Genomic DNA, 24787 nt, shown 5'->3' with positions numbered 1-24787 from the left:
CAGGAAGCTTGAAAAGTCCTTGACTAGTACAAGCACTGCCCAGAAACAACTAAAACATGGGTGTGTTACCAATGTTATTCTCATACTAAGTCCAAAACAGAGCACTGTACCAGCTACAGTGAAGAAAATTAACTCTGTCCCAGCTAAAACCATGACAGAGGTGCAGGCTTCTTCACAGACAGTAGAGAAAAGGGCATTTTTGCATTATAGTTGGTCTGACCTTTGGTAAATGTCCAGTTTAGAGCTACAGAAAGAGAGATCAAGACTCCAGGTGCTATAATAGGAGCCTGGTATGACTAAATCCGACATAACCCTCTGCATTTAGTAAGATGAGTCCCCTCTGTTAGCTGAACAGGACATTTTCACCAGCTTCAGAGGAGGCACATGAAGATTGACAAAGATTTTGGTGACAGAAGTCACTCTTTCTGAAAGCCATTTGAAATGGTCCATCTCCACAGGTCCTCATGTGGCTAAGGTAACTCAGCGAACTACCAACCTCAGTGGGGATCCTGCTAACTGTAACCCTAAACACGGGGGCAAGATCTCAAACACTGTGCCAGAGAGGTGAGCAATATCAATGAAGAATTACTACACGGTGATATTACAGATGTAATTCTTCACTGTTACACCCTTCTTCACTGCATAACCACGGGACATCCTTCCCAGTGTAACACCACTCAGAATCTTGGGGATTAACCAGGTCCCCACAGTGCAATCTTCTTTATAAATAGCAAAAAGCAGCCACTGGTCCTAAGATCTTGTCATTTAAGTGAACACAAACCACAAGACAAGGGTTTATTTTGGCCTATGACTCTATTGTAAGGATCTGCATGTAGTAACTGACACTCAGTTCAAATGAAAACAAGAAGGAGAAGAGCAGAGATGGAAGAATGGATGAAAGTAATTGAGAGTCTGGATTAGGGGGAAAAAACACAGAATTGCCAAGGTCTGGTGCTGCAGGGAAATGAAATCCATGTGTCTAAAAACAAATCCTGCAGCCTGACTACCATGCAGAAGAACTCTGAAGATAAAAATAAAAAAAAGGAAAAAAGAAAAAAATTAAAAAGAAACAACAACAGCAACAAAAAAACCTGAAACACAAAAAACAATGAACTAACCAAAATTGCCTTTCTGGAGGAGCATGGGTTCTTTGCACTGGGCGTTATGCTGGGGTCTATGCTGGGGTCGCAGTATAAGGTGCACAACACTCTCACTAGAGAATCGATCTTGACTCTGCCCTGTCTTTCACAAGGAAACATCACATACACTTAGGCAAACCAGAAGAGAAGCTCTACCATACCAGAGACTCTTTCTTGCCAGGCCTAACTTTTATGTGTATTCCAGTTAAGGCAGGAAGGGATGTTTTCCCATGGATTCCTGCAATCATGCAGGATTTTGGACATACTCTCGCTCAAGAGAGTATAATCAAAGGGTTAGTCAGTCTTGCTATTGTAAGTGTGAAATAACCCCTTTTGCCTCATCTATGATAGAACTGGAACAAGTGTTGGAGATGGTGGAGACTGGCCCCTTGGAACAGGGAAGATGAAGCAGGACACCTATCTGTTGTCTGCTCTCTATTACGCAGGGAAACAGGTAAGGACTATGTTAATGCTCATTTCAACTGCAAAGTGAATAATAATTCTAATTCACAATAATCATTCTGTGGTTCCTGTGGGTCAGCTGATGCATAGCAAGTCATTAAGTTGAGGTAGTTTGTCACTGAAAGCTCTCTGCCCTGCACCTGTAAGAGGTGTAGATCATATTTTTTTCCCACTGGATCCTTATATGAACAAAATTTCAGTGTCAGCAATCTATTGGCAGTATCACAGGTGCCAATCTCATTTAAACAGGCTGGAAAAGAGTAGAAGGTGGCATTTCAGCATAACCAGCAGCAACAACTTCTCCAGCATGCTGTAGTTATTTTGACTTTTGCCTTAAAACTGTCCAGGAGCAGGTAAAGATGCAAACTGAGGTCACCGGTTTTGGTTACTGGCAGAAGTAGCTCTATTTCATCGATCTGGCTCTTGTTCCTGGCCTCCAGATTGGCTGCAAACTCCATTTCAGCCATGCAAAACCAGCAGAATCAGTCCAGCACAAAACCATGCAGTGATAACCACCCCAGGAATAGACAGATTTTTGTATCAGTGGTCAAATGTTAGAATCAGTTGAGTGCTGTATTCACTTATGTGTTACGGCTGTTACGGCTATTTACAGCTAGACCTACTTTAAGTCTGGTTTCCCCTGGCTATTCCCTTCTTCTTTTCCCCCTAGTTGTGCTATTCAGATGGGATTTGAAGATATTTTCTCAGAAAGCTCAAGTCTCCTGTGCATATCCATTTTGCAGGACATATTTGTAAAGTAGAGAAGCCCTGTTTATGACTTTTTGAATGGCTGTGGTATAGCAAAGGGGAATATTACAGGCCCTGAAGGTTGCAGTAAGCTTAGCAGCACATACCAGTAAAGTGGAAACTCATTCCAGGCTAGTTAAGCTACACAAGAAATCTCTTGCACAAAAGAACAAAGTCAATTGTTTACACAACCAGTCACAAAATACCAGCTCAGAAGTTAGCATAAAAAGACTTTGACCAACACTAGAAGTTGAAAAATCCATTAAAAACTGGATTTAGGCAAGCTACGACTGCTTTATTCTCTTCTGCACAGCAACAGGTTGTATGTCTGACACAGGGATTTCCCTTGGCTCAGAGCTGAATTAATCAAAGATTACAGATCAATTATTTGCTCTTTCCAAAGGAAATAGAAATTAGGGAAGAAGAGCCATGTCCAAGTTTGCGCTAGATGCCAGTCATACAATCAAGATATGAACCTGCCAAGCATCCCTTAGACATGATCCACTAGGACTCATCCACTCCTCTTTTAGCACCCTGATTTTTGTCTTTTGCATCAAACAGTTCTTAGAGTCTTCACGGTGTTTAAGGCCTGTATTGGGCAGAGAAGACCAAGAGGTGCAGAGTCGCTGTATTGATTCCCCAGATGGAAAAAATTTCTTCTATAAACCCTGAGTTATGATTTGTACTATAGAACAATAAGGCGTGTTATGTGCAAGGCTTATGCCCTGTTTTGCTACATCACTATAGCTTGTGTTTTATTAAAACCTTAACAGTCTGTGATTGCAAACAGGTAACCCAGGCTGGAAATTGAACTGCTGTCTGCCTGCCATTGGAGCTTAATGTTTCCTGCCTCACACATTAATACCATGCCAGTTATGCTTGATTACATATTATTGCTTTGAGCAGACAAAAAAAAACGTAGAACAAAGCGATTGTTTTAGTCCTCAGAAAGGCGATTTGCATGTAAGGAAGGAAGAGAAAAAAGCCTCATCATTTATTCAGGAGTGAATTTCCTCTTCAATGTCATTCTGGCTAAAGCTAAATGCGAATATGCTAAAGCTCAGGGACAGGGCTAGAGGCTCACTGATACAGACAGGCATCTTTAGGGACCACTTCCATGTCCCTAATGAATCCCTAATGAAGTTTCACAGACAGGAAAAGACCTGCCACAACAAATCTTTTGTCCTAGGTGGTTCCCAAGATGCCATGGGAGACCAGACTGGGAGAAAACGCTTCTGTTTTGCTCTCATTTGGCTGTTCACTTCAGTGCCCTTAAAGGGTTCCTTTTAACCACTGATTACCTGCTCTACCTAAATTGAGCTCAAAAGATCTTGACACAGTCCTTATCTTGAAGAGCACATGGCTGACATATAAGGCAAGACACTGAGCAAGGCGATAAGACAGCTCAGCACATCAGCAGCTGTTAATGCCCCAGTGACCAAACCATTGCCTTCCTCCTCCTGCTCCACTCTTCCTAGGCTTTGGACAAGAAGGGTTTCATGGAGATTTCTCAATCATTAATGAGGTCAAGGATGAAGTCTAAGGCAAATGTGTTTATGTATTCTTACCGAGCCGTCCAATTCTACACATATTAAGGGCTTTTATTAACTAGTTGGCTTGAATCTAGTGAATGCAGAGGACCTAATGAGGCTGAAGGTAAACTGTGTTTTCCATATGAAAAGAAGCACTTCAGAGCAGACCCTTTGTAATTCTTCACTAAATATTTAAATGTTTATAATGCAGTACAAGGAGGGCAGTGCAGCTCTGGGATCACTGCTGTGGCTGTCTGCTGAGTGCAAGGACAACAAAACCTCCTCGCACCAATCTCGGGCACACAAAGCATGTCCAGTCTGAGTGTGCCTTTGCACAACCAAATTTTTCCCAGAATGGTAGAGACCGTTCTGTTTGGACAGAAAGCAGAGTGAAGGCACAGTTGAAGAAAATATTCCTTTCCTACATGAATTCACAAGCAACCAGACGGAGATAACAGAAAATACTCTGCAGTCGCATGACACCCATGTTCAATCCCTCTTCTAATGAATGCTGGATTGCCTCCACTGAATGAAAGCTTGCAGCAGGGAAGATTCATAGTTTGGTTGAAACACTCACAAAGGCTATAAAAAGTAGATGGAGAGTTCATTCTATGTCTCCAAGCTGTATGTGGGTTCCTTGATAACCAGCTACTGGCTGACAATGTTACTCTGCTTTTGCTTTCAAATTCCACCCCAAACCGAGAAAAATTTCCCTGCACCCTGGGGAAACTTTGGAACAAGTATTACAGGGTCACTAAAACATTTGGTTTACATAAATCAGTATCAACCAGCCAAAAAAAAACCATACTTTTTTTTTTTTTTAAATCTCAACCCTCCTTGTAGTGGGGATTAAGGTACCATACAGAGCTTCTAGGGACATTTAGGGAGGCTATGACACAGAGACCTGCACTTTCCTGCTGAAATTAATGGAAAGATTCGTGCTGCATTTATCAAATGCTGTGTTATGCCATTAGGACAAGTTTATACCTACAGCATGTGCAGAGAGTGCAATGCGGAGGTCACCAGACTAGCAAGGACCCACACATCACAGCCTGGACCTAGAGGTCTGGGCCCACATTCATGCCATGCTATAGCAGTTGGTTATATTGCTCCTGGAGCGACACAACTGACTTCAGAGTCAGCACAGGCATCTCTAGACCAGTTCTAGAGCTCAGACACTTACAGATGGCTCATTTAATAGTACATTAATGGTATAAATGTGTCCTGAGTTCAAATGTGTCATAGGAATGATCAGCTGTGATGATTCCAACATCAATTTAAATATAAATCTAAACTTTCTTTTATGTTCAAATAGTAAAGAAGCTTCTTAACTAAAATAAGTCTGCTACAAAGATGGGTAAAAAGAAGCAAAATACACATTTTAAAAAAAAATTTTAAGGAATACTGTGAAACTCACCCACTGTTTCTAGTGATCTAGAAAGGGCATTGGAGTGAGTACTCAAGTGATTCCCTCCACAGACACCAGAATCTATAATTATTCCTTGATTCCAGGCTTAAATCTGCATCCCCAAGTGTTCACTGAGGACAAATCCATAAGCTCAAGCAATAAGGAAAACAAGAATAGTTCTTCATGGTTTATTTAACAACCAAAGCAGGAGTCAAATTTCAGTAGACTGCAACGACTACGGAGTGAACTTAGTAGAACAAATAGATTGTCAGAAACCGCAACCCACCCATTGATAGCAGGGGAAGAAAAAGTTCAGACAGATTTTCCAAAGTGATTACTTACTCTTTCTTTTTGACGTTCAGATTGGCGACACTTGAAAGGCTTTTAATTTTCTAACGGCAGATTTTCAGAACTTTCTAAAAATCAAATCTCATTAAACACCTTTAAATGATGATTTAGATATAAGGCTTAGGGGTTATTAATTCCACTTGAGAAGGAAAATAAAATCTGTGTTAACCAGCTGCAATCACAGTCGATCCAAAATAACGTCACGCCACTTAATGCTGTTATACCAATAAGTGCCAGCTGCTGAGCAGTACGCCATTCACATTATTTGCCCAGGCCCAGGGCTTACAGCTGGGCTCTGGGGTCTGGGTACATAACAAGTTTATTGGAATGGGTTCTCCAGTTCACTATGTCAGCTATGATTAGCAGCCCAGGGTCTGAACTTCTCAATCCAGAGTTTTATGTTTTTAGCTGTCGCCTGCACAATGCAGATAAGCTGTCCCTGCCTTTATTTATTTGTGACTGAAAACAAGGCATGGGAGAATGTGCCAGTGAGAATCCTGTGTTCCCACAGCCTTCTTGCGCAAATATTTCTCTTTTGTCAGCAGTAAAAGGTCTGGGATGCTGATGCAGAAGATAATGGTGCAGCTGTGCCAGCTCTGCAGAGCTGAAGCAGATGGACCATGTGTGTGCTCGTCCCACTAAAGGAGAGAGAGAGATATGGGAAAGAAGTGGCTTCTACAAGTGCAAGTCGCGCTTTGGAGCATTAGTTAATTCCCACTGGCTTTTGACAAGAAGCCTGGCCTCTCTTGCCCTTCCAAGACCCAGTAATGCAATGTCCTCTTCTTAAAAAGGCCTGATCGGATTCAACGCACTCCTTAAAAGCCTTAGTCCCAGAACGATACATCTGGAGCCGTAGTTGTTTAAGAGAGAGGAGAATGGCCCCCCTTCCACAGGGTGCTGATGATGGTAGAAGGCAGAAGCCCTCTCCAATGCCTTATTTTGGTATCATTATCAAGCATGGAAGGGGTCTAATTCAGGGCTCAGCCTGTCTCACACCAGCTCTTGCAGAGCTTCTTCCAGCTGCACTTGAAGAATATGATACTGATCTACATGAGAGCCTGGATAATGGACCGGGAACTTGGTCTAGTCTTGCAGGTGCACCAAGACCTGCAGCCAAACAGCCAAGCATCTTAACATGCACAAAGATCCGCATGCAAGCGCACCTAGCGAATGTGTATTTACATGCACAGTAATGCCAGCTGTATTTAAATGGGCAGATGCATAAGAGAATGTACAGACTGGTGTAAGTACATATTTACTTCTGTATGCAAGTTTGTGGTTGATGTAATTACACCATGTTCACTCAAGTGATACTGTGCCTATATACCCATATGTCCTTATAGTAGGCCTAGTCTTACAATATATGTTTTACATTGCTTCTTATCACAGTGAGAGCAAGTCTGGAGTTCATCTAGCTAAGCCTGCATACAGAATCACAGGATCCCAGAATGGCAGGGGTTGGAAGGGCCCTCTGGAGCTCACCCCGTCCCACTCCCTGCTGGAGCAGGCACCCCCAGAGCAGGGGCACAGGGCCGCGTCCAGGCGGGGGGTGAATGTCTCCAGGGGAGGGACCCCACAGCCTCTCTGGGCAGCCTGTGCCCCTGCTCTGGCACCCGCACAGGGAAGGGGTTTGTCCTCATGTTCAGGGGGAACTTCCCGTGTTCCAGCTTGTGCCCGTGGCCCCTTGGCCTGGGGTTGGGCACCGCTGAAAAGAGCCCGGCCCCATCCCCCTGACACCCGCCCTTCAGATATTTATAAGCATTGATGAGATCCCCCCTCAGCCTTCTCTTCCCCAGGCTGAACAAGCCCAGGTCTCTCAGCCTTTCCTCACAAGGGAGATGCTCCAGCCCCTGAGCACCTTGGCCGCTCTGCGCTGGCCTTGCTCCAGCAGCAACCTGTCCTTCTGGAACTGGGGGGCCCCAAACACATGTAGTATACACACATGTACTTAGGTATATATTCCTGTTTACCTAAGGGCATATGCTGGTCCTCTCACTGCCACACCATCTCTATTTATCTATCAATACATGGGTACATCCTTATTGTCTACAGATACACACAGATTTATGATTCTTTTCTTCATGTGGGAATAAAAGCACAGTCAAATTAAAAAAGGTGGAGTGCTATAACATGATTGAAACTTTTAATGATAAAATTATGCTTTTTATATACTTTTTCCATAAGGAAATTTCCATTCTTCATTTAATTATACAGTTGCGCATTTTTTTCTGGTATTTCTGATGATTTCCCAAAGCTGACATGAAAAAAGGTCTTACTTCTAGTCAATTCCACCCTATATCTCTCATGCTCTGAGTGGATTTTAATGGATATATCCGTTACTACTATCACAAGGGACATAAGGTGTTTTGAAATAAATTTGTTCTTTCCACTATTTTTACAGTAAAAGGAAAGAAATAAAAAAGATAAAAGAACACTAGTTTTGCTCTTGATGACTGGCACGCATAAGCTGATCAGATTTCCACTATTTGGATATGTAACAATTCATTTTTGCCAAAGCCAAATATTCTACTGCACCCTGCTTTCTTCATTATCTATTGTCTCTGGTGTTTGACTGGAGAAAGGTATTTTTTCACCGCTGCTATGGCTTTATTCTTCTGCAGTGTACTGATGGAATACTGCTACATCTTGCAAAACATAAGTAATATTTTCCTGGTTCCACTTTTTGATTCTCAATATCCTCTAGCAAGAGTTGGGTTCATGAGAAACAGACTTGTTTTGATGTATTGACACAGCTGTTGAAAAAGAAAAAAAGAAAAAAAAATTTAAAGTAAAATATGATTCAGAGAAGCAAGATGTTGAGCCTTTGAAGCTGGATTCTTATCTTGCTGACATCTGTATAAATCCAGAATTATTCTTTAGAGATGCACCAGGTCAACAGGAAGGTCCTTGGGAGTTTTCCTCTCTGCTAGTGTCTTTCTGGGTGATTCTTTATGCAAGACACTTCATGTCTCTCATTCCCTTCCCAAACTCTATCTATTTGGAGGGTGTTATCCCAATGTCTATGCTACTGGCCCAGAGGATATTATGTCATCACTGACAGCTCTGCGCAGATGTCCTTGGTGCCAAGGAACATCATTAAAGGTGTTAGCATGAGCCACCTGAATGGAGATAGTTCACCTGAACGGCGATGGTTTATGTAATACCGTTCTCCATTTGGTTTATGTAAAACCAAAATGCTGTTTCTCTTGCTGCTGTTCTCTTTCATAACGTCTGATACAACAAGGTCATGCAAAGACCAGGAAGCCCCATGGCCTTCAGCTACATATCTCCCCCCTCCATAAGGCAAGAGGAACCGTGGCTCTGTCCTTGCTCTCTCAAAATCCTGTGGGACTCCAGCTGACATTCTCATCTTCTACGAAGTAATTGTGTAGGACCTCAAAGCATCGCTCGCTATTACAGGGTGCTCACCATGAAACTGAAGTGGCTGAAACCCATGCAAAATAATCCCAAAGTGAGTCGAGACTGTAGGCCAGCTACCAGCTTGCAGGCAACTGCTGAGCATCAAATCTCCAGAAACCTCCAGTCATGGAAAAAGAGATTGAATCACCATGTGTCTTCCCTGTGTTTCCTCCATTCCTGGCTTTTTTGCATCTCCTTTGCTCCGCTAAGTTCTTCTTAGAGTTTTTCAGTAAAGTCATCGGTACGTGACAGTGGCTCATAAGAGACACTGGATTTGACTCAGAGCCAATCTCTTTCCCTCTCCTAACACTTTTCTCCCATCTTCTACAGAGAACCAAACTTCCCTTCACATTCACATTTTTGAGTAGTCGGACTGGCCTACATATTTTTAAAGGAATAACCATGGTAGCTGGTTATCACACTAGTGGCTCTAGGAGAAGCTAAACAACTTATCCTTAAAATAATTAAGAATGCTGTGGGCAGGTCCTCAGACTACTCCACTGTTTATGAAAAGAAAATTGTTTTATCAGTACTCCATTTAGGCAGTCTTCCTGCTTTTAACATAAAAATTATAAATTTTTTGCCCCCAGGTATTCAATTTATGAGAAAAGTATTGTTCAGGCCAACACCAACATAACTTTTTGAAGAAAGGCTGACACAATCATTTCTGGCAATGGAAAATTGTCTTAGTTTCCTCAGATGACAGCTGTCAAGGCTAAACTACATTTCCCAGGGCTCAGCTGTCTTTATTTACATGTTTAGCTCTTTTGCCTGATGGGAAATGCTGTCTATCCCATGGGTCCTGCCCATGGAAGAGAGCAGGAACATCTGAGCTCCAGTGTCCCTCAGGCTCCGCAGCCACATTTGGTTCTTGGTTAGAGTATTTTGGTGTTTGAGTTTGTGACAAACAAAATAAAATGCCATTCCCCTCCCATTTTCCTGGGGAAAAGTTCATTTGTTGTTGTTCTTAATAACTCCCTTTAAGTTTAAATAACTCTCTTTTAGAAATAAATTGCTTTCTTTTTTCTTCTGCCTTACTCTTATCCAACTGAATAGGAAAATTCCTCGCACAGGCAGAGCCTCAGGACCAGAAGCCCTGAAATGACCAAAGGACAACCGTTTCCTTCCTCACCACTTAATTTTGACCGTTTTCTCTGGATCAGCTAAAGCTGAAATGTCCCTTCCGTGTGCCACAAGGAGTTCCTGGTCTCACAAGGAACCGTGCAACCCAGTGACAAAATTAGAAGTCACAGAAGGAAAAATATAACAGAGGAAAAGCATCCTCCAGCTCTGGCTGAGCTGGGAGAATTATCTGCTACATTTTGCTGTTTACTCAGAAAAGGAACACAAGGCACTTCTTTTTTTTTCCTTAGGAAACCAGAGACCAGTTTTAAAAACACCAAACCTTCAACATTTTCACTTAATTACAGAGTAGGGGTTGGTGAGGGCACAGCATGGCTTCATTTTTGTGCTGCTAGCTGCATTTTTTGGTGGCTTTTGTTTCATTTTAATGTTTTAGGCTCAGATTTTGTTTTGTTTTTTCTGGTTTGACTTCTATTTTGGACACGTTCTACAGCAACTCTATCCTTCAGTTTGGGGAAGTTTTGGGGCTTTTGTTCAAGGTTTGTGGAGACTTCATTGTCTGAACATTGCATAGACTCAATCTACAATCTACAATTCTCAATCTACAATACTCAATCTACACAGCCTAGGCAGCAGCCGGAGTGTGCACAGGTATCAAAAAACACCTAGAATGGGGAGGGGGATAAGCAGAAACACTTAGACAGTTTTCCAATTCTTTATCTAATGATTTTTTTGTGTAGGTGTAACTGCATGTAAGCCTGTCTCAATGTCGTTCCTGCAAGACATGGCTGTATTTCGCTAACCTGCAGCCGTGCAAAGCCGATACAGAAGGAATTGCCCAGATGCCAGGGAACCAAGCGCCAGAAGAGAAGCTGTGCCATCTGCTCACCTTGGGTGCAGAGAGGCTAGGGAGACCATGGAAGCCTTTGATCTCACTTTTGGGCCAGATCTACAAAATGGCAGCAGCTCAGGAAATAATTCTGTACAAGTGGCTTGTAGGCTTTAGACAACGAAGGCCTGGGGCACTAAGGAGCAGCTTGCAGTGGTAGCAATTGATTGGCGGTGTGGAAATCACTAGTGGTGGTGTAGCCATACACATCATTCTCAAGTTTTGTAGGATCATCAGCCGAGCTCCCCATTAGCCTGCAGCAGGAGCGGTTGCTCTGTTAGAACGAATGCCATTCAACACTCAATTTTCTCCAAATCTGTTGTTTTCTTTTCCCTGTCTGCCCAACTCCAAAACAACAAAAATCACAGGGAAGTCACCCAAAATCACCTACAACACCCACCCTAGATCCTTTCTCTTTGCCCTGCGGATGTATATTTCACAAAGTGTCAGAGTTCTGGCATCCTCCCAGCAGGATGACCCCTGAAACCCAAAATTTAAAATACCTTCTTAAAAAAATTAACAACAAAAATATATTTGTGCAGGCTGCTTACATGCCCCGTGGAAGAAAATCCCTTCTTGGAGACTTTACAGTTATCCAAGAGCTTTAGATTTTTATTTGCTTTTGCTCTTCAATAAAAAAGAAAGGGGAAGAGTAAGAAAAAAAATACAAAGGCTTTCAATCTCATCAGATGTTTTTGTTAAATACAGAGATGTTTTAAATATCTTAATAGAACGTCTGCGTCTTGAATTCTTGGAGTCTTGAGGAAACTACCTAGCTAAGTGGAAATGTAAATAAAGGCCATTTGCAGCTAACCAAATGAATAATGGCATTTGGCATTACCCAGCAATCCCAAATAGCTAGGCCTGGCTACTACCACCCTCTTTGATTGCTCAGCCAGACCACAGAGTCCCCTGTGAGCCCAGAGCCATCCCCTCTACTGTGGTTACAACAACCTCCCAAAGATGATCGCAGCTGGCAGTTTATTTCACACAGCCATCGAGTGCTCCAGTGACAAAATATAGCAGAGCCCCTACAGCTGGGCTTAGATGAAAGAACCCTGTAGTTACAGGATCTGCTTTTTTCCCAGTGACTCCCTTTTGCAGTCCTATCACACCAACCACACTCCGTACAGTTGTACTTATTTTTTTCTTGCCCAGAAACAGCGTGAGAGGGAGAAAGGGGAAAGAAGAGGGAAAGGGGAACAGATCCACAGCATTTCCTTTCCTTTCTGTGAGGCTCATTACTTCCAACAATGAACATTAACGTAATAAACAGCTCACGCAGGGCGCCAGTCAGTTCCCACAGGTCTTTCCAAACATCTTAGTTTGCTGACCTCAAGAAACAGCCTGATAGTGACAATAAACATACTAATGTTTGTATTATGACTATTAACAATACTACTATTTTAGTTCCCCAAAGTCCAGAACCCATTTTACCAGGCAACATACAAGCTGTGAGGACCACATTCTGGTCATCTGCCCAACACAACTTGGCTCCTATAGCACCTAAAGGCAAGAGAACAATAACTCATTGACCTGGACAGGCTGGAGAGCTGGGCCCAGGGGAGCCTCGTGGAGTTCAACGAGAGCAAGTGCAAGGTCCTGTCCCTGGGGAGGAACAACCCCCCGCACCAGCACAGGCTGGCGGGGACCTGCTGGAGAGCGGCTCTGCTGAGAGGCCCTGGGGGTGCTGGGGGGCAGCGAGGTGACCCTGAGCCAGCACCGGGCCCTTGGGGCCAAGGGGGCCAGCGGTGCCCTGGGGGGCATGGAAAGGCGTGTGGCCAGCAGGGCGAGGGGGGCTCTCCTCCCCCTCTGCCCTGCCCCAGCGGGGCCACACCTGCAGGGCTGCGGCCAGTTCTGGGCCCCCAGTTCCAGAAGGACGGTGAGCTGCTGGAGCAAGGCCAGCGCAGAGCTGCCAAGGTGCTCAGGGGCTGGAGCATCTCCCTGGGGAGGAAAGGCTGAGACACCTGGGCTTGTTCAGCCTGGGGAAGAGAAGGCTGAGGGGGGATCTCATCAATGCTTATAAATATCTGAAGGGCGGGTGTCAGGGGGATGGGGCCGGGCTCTTTTCAGTGGTGCCCAACGCCAGGCCAAGGGGCCATGGGCACAAGCTGGAACACGGGAATCTCCACCTGAACATGAGGACAAACCCCTTCCCTGTGCGGGTGCCAGAGCAGGGGCACAGGCTGCCCAGAGAGGCTGTGGGGTCCCTTCCCTGGAGACATTCACCCCCCACCTGGACACGGCCCTGTGCCCCTGCTCTGGGGGTGCCTGCTCCAGCAGGGAGTGGGACGGGGTGAGCTCCAGAGGTCCCTTCCAACCCCCACCAGTCTGGGATTCTGTGATTCAGCCAGTGGGATGATTTTACCTAATTTCAGGCCACAGGCTATACTAACTCCTGATCAATAGTAGTAAATAGACACATCCAGAGGATGCTGTGATGACTAAACCGAGTGGGATTCATCATTCTATGAAGCCCATCTACTCCTCTGTTGACTGCATCAAGAGTACCAGTAAATACCTGATATCAGACTCTTAATGTTTAGATAACTGAAGTTAGGTAAGATTAATCCCACAATTTCCATCTAAACTGCTGGCCTATGGCCTCTCCACAGTCACTGGAGAGGAATGGATGTCACCTCTGTAGCAGGTAGATAGACACAGGTGTTAGGGAAAAAAATGTGGTCCTAGAGAGCCTGTAGTCTCATAACACACAAAAGACAAAAAGATGGAGAAGAAAGGGAGACGACATTTTGCTTAAAGTCACTGTGAAAGTTAAGACAGGATGAGAATTCAGATTAAGACACATCAGACATTATAAAGATAGCCAGCTTTCAGTAATCCTCTAGAAAAATGTACAAAATCCATAAATTCTTTCAAACACATGTTCCATGTAGAGAAAGATGCCAGTTACGCAGATGCCCAGGGAGATGTTTGTCCTCATCCTTAAAATGAGTCTAAAAACATTCAGCTAAATTTCACCTTCCCATCCTAAGCACATCCACTGCCTTGAAAAGGGATTGTTTAGGCTATGAATGATGTCAGGATTTTTCCCATAAGCCAGTCAAACCCAAGCAAACAGCATTCCTTGATGGATCAAGGATTCCTAATACTTCACCCTCCAAGGGGTTCTAGGCTAATTTTAGACATCCACGTGTCCTCACCTAATATAAACTATGAATCTCAGTGTCCATTGTAGTAAGCAGGGCCATATCCATGAAGCAATTTGTCCCAGGAGAGTTGTTTAAGGTCAATGAGATGAGATGAATAAGTTCCATAAGGAATCTTTTAGTCTTCATTTACCCTAGAGGAGCCTGAATAATGAACTGGGGCTAGGGAAAGTCCGTTTGTTAGAGCAACGAGTGTAACTGTGAGCTACCTGCATCAGCACATTTTAATGGCACCATAACCACTCCCCGTTGTCTCTTCAATAGCTTGTTGTGCGCCTGGAAAAAGTGCTTCATGTCTCAAGACCTTGAAGGTAACTTTCTCATCTGACTGGCTTCACTTGTTCAACCTGGATGTCTGGAGGAACAAAAACAATGAGCAATGTTCATTACCGTCCAAAGTCACCCCGAGCCAGGGTAAAGCTGTTGATGGAAGTCCACATTAGCTTGAAAGACTAGAAAACCAGGAGTTCAATTCTGGTCAATAAAAAATGCCATGACCTAACTGTCTAACACATGCTGAATATCTGCGTCAATGAGACAGAAGCTCTGAGACTGGCTGATGTAATTAACTCTGTGTACCTGGAAACCTGAAAGTGTGACAAAGAAATAACTGGGTAGGAAAAGGGAGAACTGATGCATGGTTAAGAAAGGCAGCCGACCAGGGGATGCAGGCTAGGCGGAGGGTAGAATTGTGCTTCCTAATGGGCTGCCATAACATATGATTCATGCAAAAGAATCAGTTTTTAAGGAAAACAAAAATCCATCCATAGGAAGAAGTAGTTCATATCAAGTTTACTGCTTGACTATGCTGGGGATTCTCTTCCTACTTGCTTGTCTTCAACAAGAAAGAAATCTGAGCTGCAAATCACAAATTAAGCTGTGTGGCTGAACAAAGCTGGGTTGAGGTCCTTTAAGAGCTAGGATTAAAGCATCCTCTGAAGCAGTTGTTAAATGAACAACCCTATAGTGCAGTACCAGAGCTACTGGTACTCAGCTCAGCACAGATCAGTACCCTGATCTGCTTGGAAGGTCAGCAGTGAGCAGTGGCAACATCAGAGTTTTCAGGAGATAACCAACATTTTCACAAAACCTAGGGCTAAGTAGACTAAAGCCTCTTGACAATGCAGAAGACAGGGACTTGAGTTATGTGAGACTAAGCGGTGGTTTGAAGTCCTGTCCCTGCCTAAGGCCAGCAGGTAACTGGCATGTGGGAGATGGATGGGGTGAAAGTTATCATGGTGCCAAAGGGAAGGCATGCCTTTCCTTCTGTAAAGCCTAAAAAGAGTAGAGCTCTTCTTCTACTCCCTAAGCTAGACTCAGGAAGAGAAAAAAAGAGGGGGGAGAAGAAAGGGAAAGGGAAAGGGAAAGGGAAGGGAAAGGGGAATGGAAGAGAAAGGGAAAGGGAAAGGGAAAGGGAAAGGGAAAGGGAAAGGGAAGGGGAAGGGAAAACACAATACCAGCAGTACTACTTCACAGCTTCTGAGCTCAAGTCACCTAGTATCAGCTTGAGCCACCATAACTGATGCCAGTCCTGCTGTTGATTTTCATGGATATTGATGACATCATACTTGAGAAGAGAGATTCCCCTTGATGAGGGGTGTATCTGCTTTAAGACTCAGTGCAGCACCTCGTGGATTGCCTAGCAAATAGAACTAGACATCCACTTGCGGCACAGCATTCTCTGTAGACATGATTGTGGTTTATCCAACACAGCAGAAAAACAGAGGAGATAAAGAGGATTTGGATGTCACGCTTCTATCCTCCTGAATGCCACTTAAGAGACCCTCAGATTCCAGTCCCATAACCCAGACACCAGACTTGCATTTGCTAGCACACACACATAAAACCACACTCCCAAAACATCCTGGGGTTGTACCTATGTCATTACAGCAATTTCAGGCACAGACAGGGGCTTAAAGTATAGGTGGCTTTTTTTTTTTTGCCACATAGTAAACTGCTGGCCCTTCTAATTAAATGTAATAAGAGCAGTCATTTATGTGAGAAGATATTTTGAAAATTTAAGCCCTCAAATTCTCAGCTCCTAAACCAGTATCACAGTGCCCCACATAGATTCCTAGTTCTTATAATTTCTAAATTTATGGTATACTTTGGACTGCACAAATGCAAAGTAAGGGGAAAAAGAAATGAGAGAGCTATTGCCCAGCCCCAAAAACAAGCTAGATCCCAGGAAACTACTAGGAGCCAAGCTGTCCTCTTCTTAAACACTTCTAGATGTGAACAGGACACAACCCTGTCCACAGAAGGCGGATTCCAGGCTACCTACTCATACAGTACAGAAATACTGACATAAAGGGAACTACATGGATAGTTAAGGCCCATCTGGAGCAGAACTGAGCCCTTCAGTGAGATTCAGCCCAGATTAGATGTCTAAGTCTAAAAAAGCTGGCTAACAGTACTTGGAGGTCACTAAAGCAGTCAGAATTTAATTTGGCCTGGCAACTCATAACAGAATTCTGATAATACAGACATAAAACGCATAGTTCCCACCCCACCACCCTGCAGGAGGTTACATCACTTTACCACTTACTCCTGACAGTATCCATATGCCATAAATGAGTTTAACTGCTCCCTCTAAAATCAGGTCCTTGACAATTGTGCCTTTGAGTCTAGTGGAGCTACCACTGGAATAATATTTCTGCCGACATGGGACAGGACACTGGGTTCTGGTTTCAGAGCTGTTTGCTTTGTGAGGCTCTGCTGGGTGACTGGCCCCACTGTTCAATATCGAGGCGGATACTCTGAGTCACTTCTTGTAGAAAATCTGTTTTCTATAATGACTGACAACCCCATGAGTCATTTACCTTTGTTACCATTTGGAACCAAAGGGATGATGGAGGACAGGGAACTGAAAGCAAAAGCTGGCTTCCTCTGGGAGATAGTGAATTTGATCTTCAGCACAGCTCAAACCAAGAGGAGTTCCAGAAAGGACACACAGAAGCCCTATGCTAATGGACAAGATTTGGGCGAGGAGTCTCTTCTGGCCCAGAAATAGAGAACTATTATGAGTTGCTAGGGGAAAACATGCCTCAGAGACAGCCCTAAAACACTAACCAGGCTATGGGTGTAACCCCATTTCCTGGGGGGATTGGCTTGTACTTCTCACCTTCAGTTACTCCATGGAGGTCATCCTCAGAAGAACAGACTTCTTAAATATTATGTGTCCGGCATGACACTCTGAACTGGCCCCTATCTCACTATGTCCTCTAGCTAGTCTGGGACTTCATATATTTACAGGGCAGAACCGCAGTTTCTCTTCCACTCCATGAACATATATGTCCAGTTCCAATCTGATCTACTGGATCCAGTGCCTGAAGTCCTGGAGTGGAGACAGACCATGACATTGCACAGTTGGCTTTGACCCACAGCCTGTCACCTGTCACTCCTCGCGTCTGCAGCCTGACTTTGCGAAAACCCTAAATCCCCCTCTCACATGGCCTAACATGGTGAATGTGCCCCCCGCTCCACAGCCATGTTCTGACCATGTGCTGTCCTACAGAGGATCTCACCATAGGAGATCTGCTCTTTGAAAAGATGTTCCTGCCACAGCAGTAATAAGTGATTACATTTGTTCTCATATTGATTCAGCTGCTTTGGCCAAGATTTGAAGAAATGATAAGTGAGGGCCGCCTGTTTTCCACTCTGCTTAATCCTCACCTGCCTGGTTGGATGTGAGCAGATCCAGAGCCTGCACAGACCACTCTGGGTTGTTTGGACATTATCCCGTCCTCTTCCTCCAAATCATAGCCATGCAATCCAGGACAAAGCCTAACCTATTTCTGGCAACAAAAGGGATCGAACAACATTCCTGCTGCAAAATTCTCCTGATTTCTCAGCTCTGCAGTGAGCTCTGGGAGAAATGTTATCTGATTGCCTGAACATGGAAGTGCCTGCATTCGCAGTCTGGGTCTGAATGGAATTCCCTGTTTGGCTTCAGAAAACCCCTGTCCGAGAAAAGATAATAACTGGAGAAGAGTCCAAGCCACAGAAGTGGGATCTGGACTTATCTGTTTAGATCTGTTCATCTGCTCCCTCCTGCAGGAGCAAAACTGCTGCGAGGCACCTGCTGAATGAAACTGTTCCTTGGCGCAGAGAGAAGCAGCCTTGCAATGATTAAAGCCAGTTGTGCTCAGCCACAGAGGAAATCAAACTGTGTCCATGGCCTTTGGGGGGTTGATTTCATATGACGTGAACTCTCAGCCTTGCGGAATTTGTTTTCCACCTGGTCTTCTAAGGGCATGGGTGTATGTGCTCTGACCGTGACTTGACGCACGTAGGAACACCTCTCTGGCCCCTTGCTGCCTCCCCTCACAGCTCTCACTCCATGTGCTAATGGCAGCTAAACTTGAGATAAACTCCCACGATTTTTTGCAGTGCTTAATGAAAGTCAGCATCCAAATAGAGCCAAGAGGTTTGACAACTTCTCCAATCTAGAAAAAAGCTGTGATGGGAGCTCCAACTTTATTAATGACCGGACAAATCACATGGAGGAAGATTTATGGAGGTTCTAACTAAGATAAATTGGTCGTCTTGGTTGGAAGTATCCACTTCCAGCCCCAGAGGAGCCTCTGGAGCTCTTTAAGGTAGAAGCTCACATGCAGCCTCCTGTATGATTCAGTGAAAACAATCAACCAGCCTTGAAACACATGGGAGAGCAAAGATCCTGGTTCCCACTGCACATAAAATGGCTTTATTTTGTATGTATGGAGCAATTTCTGGTCAGCTAGGTTTTCTGAGTTGTGAGACTACTAGTGACATATTTTCAGGCATTTTCCTTGAATCTTTGAAAGGTGAAAGATTTTTTTAGCTAAAAGAAGGCTTATTTTTAATAAAAACAAGCAGAAGGCAGAGGAAGGGATAAGGTGGCTATGTACTCATCTAAGGGTCCAGGATTTGAAGAAACCTAGGATTAACCAATTTGGTCTTAGTGAATTTCCACCATTCACTGCCAGTTCTGCCTTCAGATAAAAGTCATTACAAGCACTGACAAGTATGACCCTCTTCTCCCCAAAATAAGTATAACCGGATTTCTGTGGTATATGCTAAGAAGATCAACTTCTGCAGAAAACATTAAAGAGCCATCAAGGGCAAGAAATTCCTATAAACTTTTCGATAAAAATATTTCTCAGGATGTGAGCCAACTGCAGAATTGAGCACTGAAGAGATAACTTTCTGAAGATGTCAAATATGCTGTCCCCAGAAAGGAGGTTTCGTGTTCCTGATGATGACAACCTTTTGCTATCAGATGGGACAACTCCCTGTGCCTGAGTTGTAGAAATTGTAGAAGAAGGATTAACAAGGGCTGACATTCATCGTTAAAAAGGGAAGAAGCGCTTGGACAGTACGGCCATTTTCTGGCAGAGATAAAAGCGGGATGGTGAGTTCTATGAGCAACACAGAATTACACACAACAGTATATACCGGTGAGTGGATTGTGTGTGCCTCTGTGTAATTTACTGCCATCTCATTGATGTGGTCAGATTGGAGTATTATTGTAGGCATATTACAAAGCTTTGTTGGCTTTAAGGAAGGGAAACATTTACATTGGCCACACATTTGGGATAATAAATCAAAAACTCAGCAATCCATTAAAACAATGTAGATAGGAACCTGCAGGCAGATTTCTGGACAAATTTCAGAGCCCCTGTTAGAGTGAAATTGAGCAACAGAAGGGCAGGGAACTTGAGATACTGACGCTGTTATTTCAAAGCCTTCTTTAATGGACAAAAAGGATCTTCTCTCGCTGTGGGTGGGTGCGGAGGCTATCCTGTCGCCTGCTGAGTTCCTGTCCCACAAAACAATGAGGACAAGACCCCCCACATGGCAGAGAGTCTCTTTCACCCTCTTCCATGCTCTGCCCATTGCAGTGGGATCAAGGAGGGGGCAGGTCACCAGGAATTTCATATCATGGAAGAGCATTGTTGTGAAATGGGGCATCCACCTGGCCAGAAGGATTCAAGGAACGTAGAAGGGACCTTTAGGCCGTCATCTACAAGGCCTACAGCATGTACCAGGTGTGCCATGACTACATCAGAGACCTCTGTCTGAAAGTCTGGAGCGAGACGGCCTTGAGGTAGGGGGAAAGGAAGCCCAGGCTCCCACCAGGTGACCTGATGAAGCCTAGCGTGTGCCAAAATGCGTAGCCAAGCTAGGCCATTCAGGAGGGGACCTCAGCTCTGGTGAGACAGGAGAAGATGGACCAGCAGCTCTCCATGGCAGTGCTGTGATCGGGGTTTTTGGTCCAAAAAAACAACACTGCCTGCACCTGTGTCTGTGTAATCGGAAACCATTTTGAGAGGGGATAGTGGTACAAGACAGCTTGTCCGTTTGAAGTCTGACCTTATAAATGATTTGCAGTGAGCCTGGACCATTTTTACACCCTCCAGGCCAATGTTTTGAGGCCCCAGGAACTGACAGTGGAAATTGCATGACTGATTTGTTGGAGATTCTCATGGCCATTATTTTTAGATCATCTGTGTGTGGCGCAGTCCGTACCTCGGTTTAGTATGAGTCAGTTGGAATCAGCTACTCCATTATGTTATACAAAAGCTCTTATTTTCTCTCAAAACTCTGGCAACAAATTCACCAGAGCACTGTCAGCTTCCTTGGCTCTAAGTGATAACTGAACTACATAGTGCCAGAAGTAAAATGCATTACAAAAATGTGCTTGGGGAAGGAAAGGAGCTATAAAAAGTTTTGTAGGTACAACACATGGCACTGCGGCAGACTGGAAATAGATGGGGCTTTTAAGCTGGACAGACTGACAGGAGCTACAGAGGTGCCAGAAACAGTGATGCCACTGTTAAAGGAAACCAAAGGCCACATGCAGTTGAACATAAATGGTTAAAATTCAGTGTCTTCAAAGCTGACTTAAAATCAATGAGAGGAGTACATAAGGTAAATGCTTAAATCATTTATAAACTGGATAACGGCATTGGTGGAATAGCGCTGATAATCTGTTAAGCTCTTCATCTTCTCACAGAAGGTAATTATCAGAAGTGGAAAAAAGATCAAAGCAATTCAGGAAGAATTTGAGGATGTTTTCCGGAAAACAGAGAATTTCCCAACTCACGGTGGAATGCCACTCGATGAGTGATGCTTTCTGAAGGGTTCCTGTTACCAGAGGGCAGAGTCTACAAGAGGAGTTGGATGACTGTGTTGCGCTGGGAATCACAGCAAGAACAGAGAAGGGAAGGGAAGGGAAGGGAAGGGAAGGGAAGGGAAGGGAAGGGAAGGGAAGGGAAGGGAAGGGAAGGGAAGGGAAGGGAAGGGAAGGGAAGGGAAGGGAAGGGAAGGGAAGGGAAGGGAAGGGGAGGAAGGGAAGGGAAGGGGAGGGGAGGGGAAGGGAGGGAGGGGGGAGGGAGGGGAGGGGAGGGGAGGGGAAGGCGAGGCGAGGCGAGGCGAGGCGAGGCGAGGCAAGGAAAGGGAAAGGAAAGAAGGAGGAAAGGAAAGGAAAGGAAAGGAAAGGAAAGGAGAAAGGAAAGGAAAGGAAAGGAAAGGAAAGGAAAGGAAAGGAAAGAAGGAAAGGAAAGGAAGGAATGGAAAAGGAAAGGAAAGGAAAGGAAAGGAAAGGAAAGGAAAGGAAAGGAAAGGAAAGGAAAGGAAAGGAAAGGAAAGGAAAGGAAAGGAAAGGAAAGGAAGGAAAGGAAAGGAAAGGGAAAGGAAAGGAAAGGAAAGGAAAGGAAAGGAAAGGAAAGGAAAGGAAAGGAAAGGAAAGGAAAGAAAGGAAAGGAAAGGAAAGGAAAGGAAAGGAAAAGGAAAGGAAAGGAAAGGAAAGAAAGGAAAGAGGAAGGAAAGGAAGGAAAGGAGAGGAAAGGAGAGGAAAGGAGAGGAGAAGGAGAGGAGAGGAGAGGAGAGGAGAGGAGAGGAGAGGAGAGGAGAGGAGAGGAGAGGAGAGGAGAGGAGAGGAGGAAATCTGGGATGAGACACTTCTCTTTTTTATGCTTGATGTAGATCAAAACAAAAACAAAACTTGATCTGCATTTATCCCTGTTGAGTTATGGAATGTTTCTCCTGAAGTACGACATCTTTTGACATTTGTTCAACAGGAAAAGGTGGGGGGTGGGGCAGGGGAAGTGCTCTTAGAAAGTGATGGCAGGCTCACAGGGCATACACAGATTTACAGAGCAACATCTCCATGTATTTGAAGCCTTATTCTGTCACTGCTTCACAGAGCCTACAATGTAAAACACCAGGAACATCTGTGATGTCCCATAAGACAGCCTTCATAGCCATATGAAGACTTTTGCCATGATAAAAGTAGGAAAAATTTGGGTTCTCAGTGAACAAACTGGACGAAAGTCTTTTAGCTGATGAAACAAAATAGGAGATACTCGTTTTTGACCAGGAAAAAAAGTAAAAGCCAGTAGTCTTTTGCTGGGGTGGTCTGTTGTGTGCGAATGGGCTCAGGGCAGCTCTGGATGCTCTGGCACTGGATGGGGTTGAATTTGTGGTGAGATAGAAATGAGCTTAGGCTGTCCTGACTTCAAAGTCTTTGATGAAATATCAGGTAAGGCATTGCAATCCCAAAAGACACAACTGTAATGAACTTATGTATATATGAGTGGCACAAATATCAATAAATTGATGCTTAGCTGATGCCAAGAGCTATTCTAATACATGTGAAATGAATGCAAAGGAATATGGAAATGCTTTGTAGTATAAAAAAAATTATTGTAATAATAGTGCTTTGTCATTCTCCTGGACACAATTCCTTTAACTCTTCTGACTGCTTGCTTCTGTTAGGAAAAGGAGGCTGGGTGATGTAAAAATTAAAATGCCAGCAAGGGTTTTCCCCTTTATGACTATTTATTTGCTTTTGCTCATAATGAATATTAATTCCTGCTCTTCATTTCTGTTTAACTAAGTCCTGGTCTATAATGCTTTCAATACCCAGAGTCAAATCTAAATAAAGAAACCTCTCCCAGTCCCATGCAGGCATTGAATTACTTTTTTTGCCCAGATAAAATTATTTCAAATGAAAACTAACTCTTCCAAGTCCTGGTACAAAAAGCACTGACCATCACCAGACCAGAGTGCTCGAGGTGCCACAAGGGTGCTGCAAGAGGAGATACAGGTTGACACAGCAGCCCATCACACCTCAGCAATTACCTGAACGCTGAGCATTGCTAGTTACTTTGGCTAATGATATTGTCATAAGGAGCTGTAATTCTAAATCATACTAATTTGAATTGTCAGTTATTGTTATGTCAGGCTGGAAAAGCCAGATGCAGGGAATTGTTGCTTTAACAGACTCTGGCATAATCCAGCTGGAATGGCCTATTCCATTAGGCACAGATCATGCTGTTGAACGTGGAAGAGGTAAAACTCAGAGCAGTCAAGGTGACCTCTGCCAGACATTTTGGCTTTGTTCTTGGAATAACTCAGATAAATGCAGTCTGAGAACAGAATTTCTACCCACAAAAACAATGCACTGCATAGAATGAAAGATGAACCATTAGAACTTAGTAGCAATGAACACCATTAACTCTTGCAAGACCACACATAAGATGGAAAGTTATCTCAGTGTGTAAGAAAGAGAGGATATTTTAACAGCCTGCTTCAGACCTGGAAATATCTTGGGACCTGTCTATTGGCTGGGAGGGAGCCTAGCTTAGACTAAACACTTATTTAGACCCTCCACATGGATCTTGAAAGATTTCAGGCACTTAAAGATTCAAGCTGTTCTCAGCAGAAGAGGAAAATGGAAATAGTTCTGTGAGGACCTGTCTTAAGAAAGGAGGGGTCTTACCCAACTTCTAAGTAGCTAAAGAGTAAGAGAGAACTTTTGAAGCTCCACGAATGCTTCCAACTTCGAGCCAAAAGCATGGGCTCTTCAGGCTCTTGCATGTTTTTGCCACACCCTGAAAAAGAGGCAAGGTCTTCTGTACAAAATCAGACATCAGCTCTTTAATGATCTTCAAAGAGGTACACTCACTCAGATAAGCCCTACTGAGCTCATCACTAGGCCAGGACCTAGAAGTTTGAACCCAGATGTATTGCAAAGCAGAGTATTTGCAGTGTGTCCAGGCTCCATGAACTGGCTCCTCCAGCTGCCAAAAGTCCAGGGATGATTTAGTCTCTTTAACCATTCACACAGCAGTTACTTTATCACTCCTCTGCTCCATTAGAAAAGAGGTGGTCTTTTTCCCCAAGAAGTTGACAAAAACATAGGCTATTCATGTCTAAGAGGAATAAAGTCTCCCTGGACAGCTGTTAACGACCATCTCTTGGAGTGTCTGATGCTTTTTTTGTCCTTTTCCTTTAAGCCCTTGGGTTTGACCAACCCTGCAGCCCAGTCTTGAAGCTGTTTCTGTTTCCCATAACTCCTAAACAATATCTTATGACAGATTCTCAGCTAATCTAAACCAGTTTACCTCCACCAACCTCAAAAGGACTAAGCTGATAGATAACAGCTGAACACCTCTATTTCATCCAAAAGGTTATGATGATTTACACCCACAAAGGTTGGAATCCATAACTCTCAAATGCCTCCACTGCTTTTGTGATAGATCTTCGGCTGCTTTTAAAGTTCAGCATCTTCTACCCCTTTGCACTCTCCTCCTTAATTT

At 44.0% G+C, this 24787-nt stretch overlaps 1 long non-coding RNA gene across 1 annotated transcript in view; it reads right to left on the bottom strand.

The window, feature by feature from the left end:
* Positions 1-7821: 7821 nt before the first annotated feature.
* Positions 7822-24787, bottom strand: part of LOC142052305 (uncharacterized) — a 55130-nt gene continuing 38164 nt past the window's right edge. Inside the window, exon 4 of the long non-coding RNA XR_012658792.1 lies at positions 7822-8389. This is a non-coding gene — a long non-coding RNA (uncharacterized LOC142052305). The remainder of the gene's footprint in view (positions 8390-24787) is intronic.

The sequence above is a fragment of the Phalacrocorax aristotelis genome, chromosome 2 (assembly GCF_949628215.1).
Source record: "Phalacrocorax aristotelis chromosome 2, bGulAri2.1, whole genome shotgun sequence".
Classification (NCBI taxonomy): domain Eukaryota; kingdom Metazoa; phylum Chordata; class Aves; order Suliformes; family Phalacrocoracidae; genus Phalacrocorax; species Phalacrocorax aristotelis.
The sequence above is the reverse complement of the archived record's forward strand: the minus strand, read 5'-3'. Positions and strand labels throughout refer to the sequence as shown.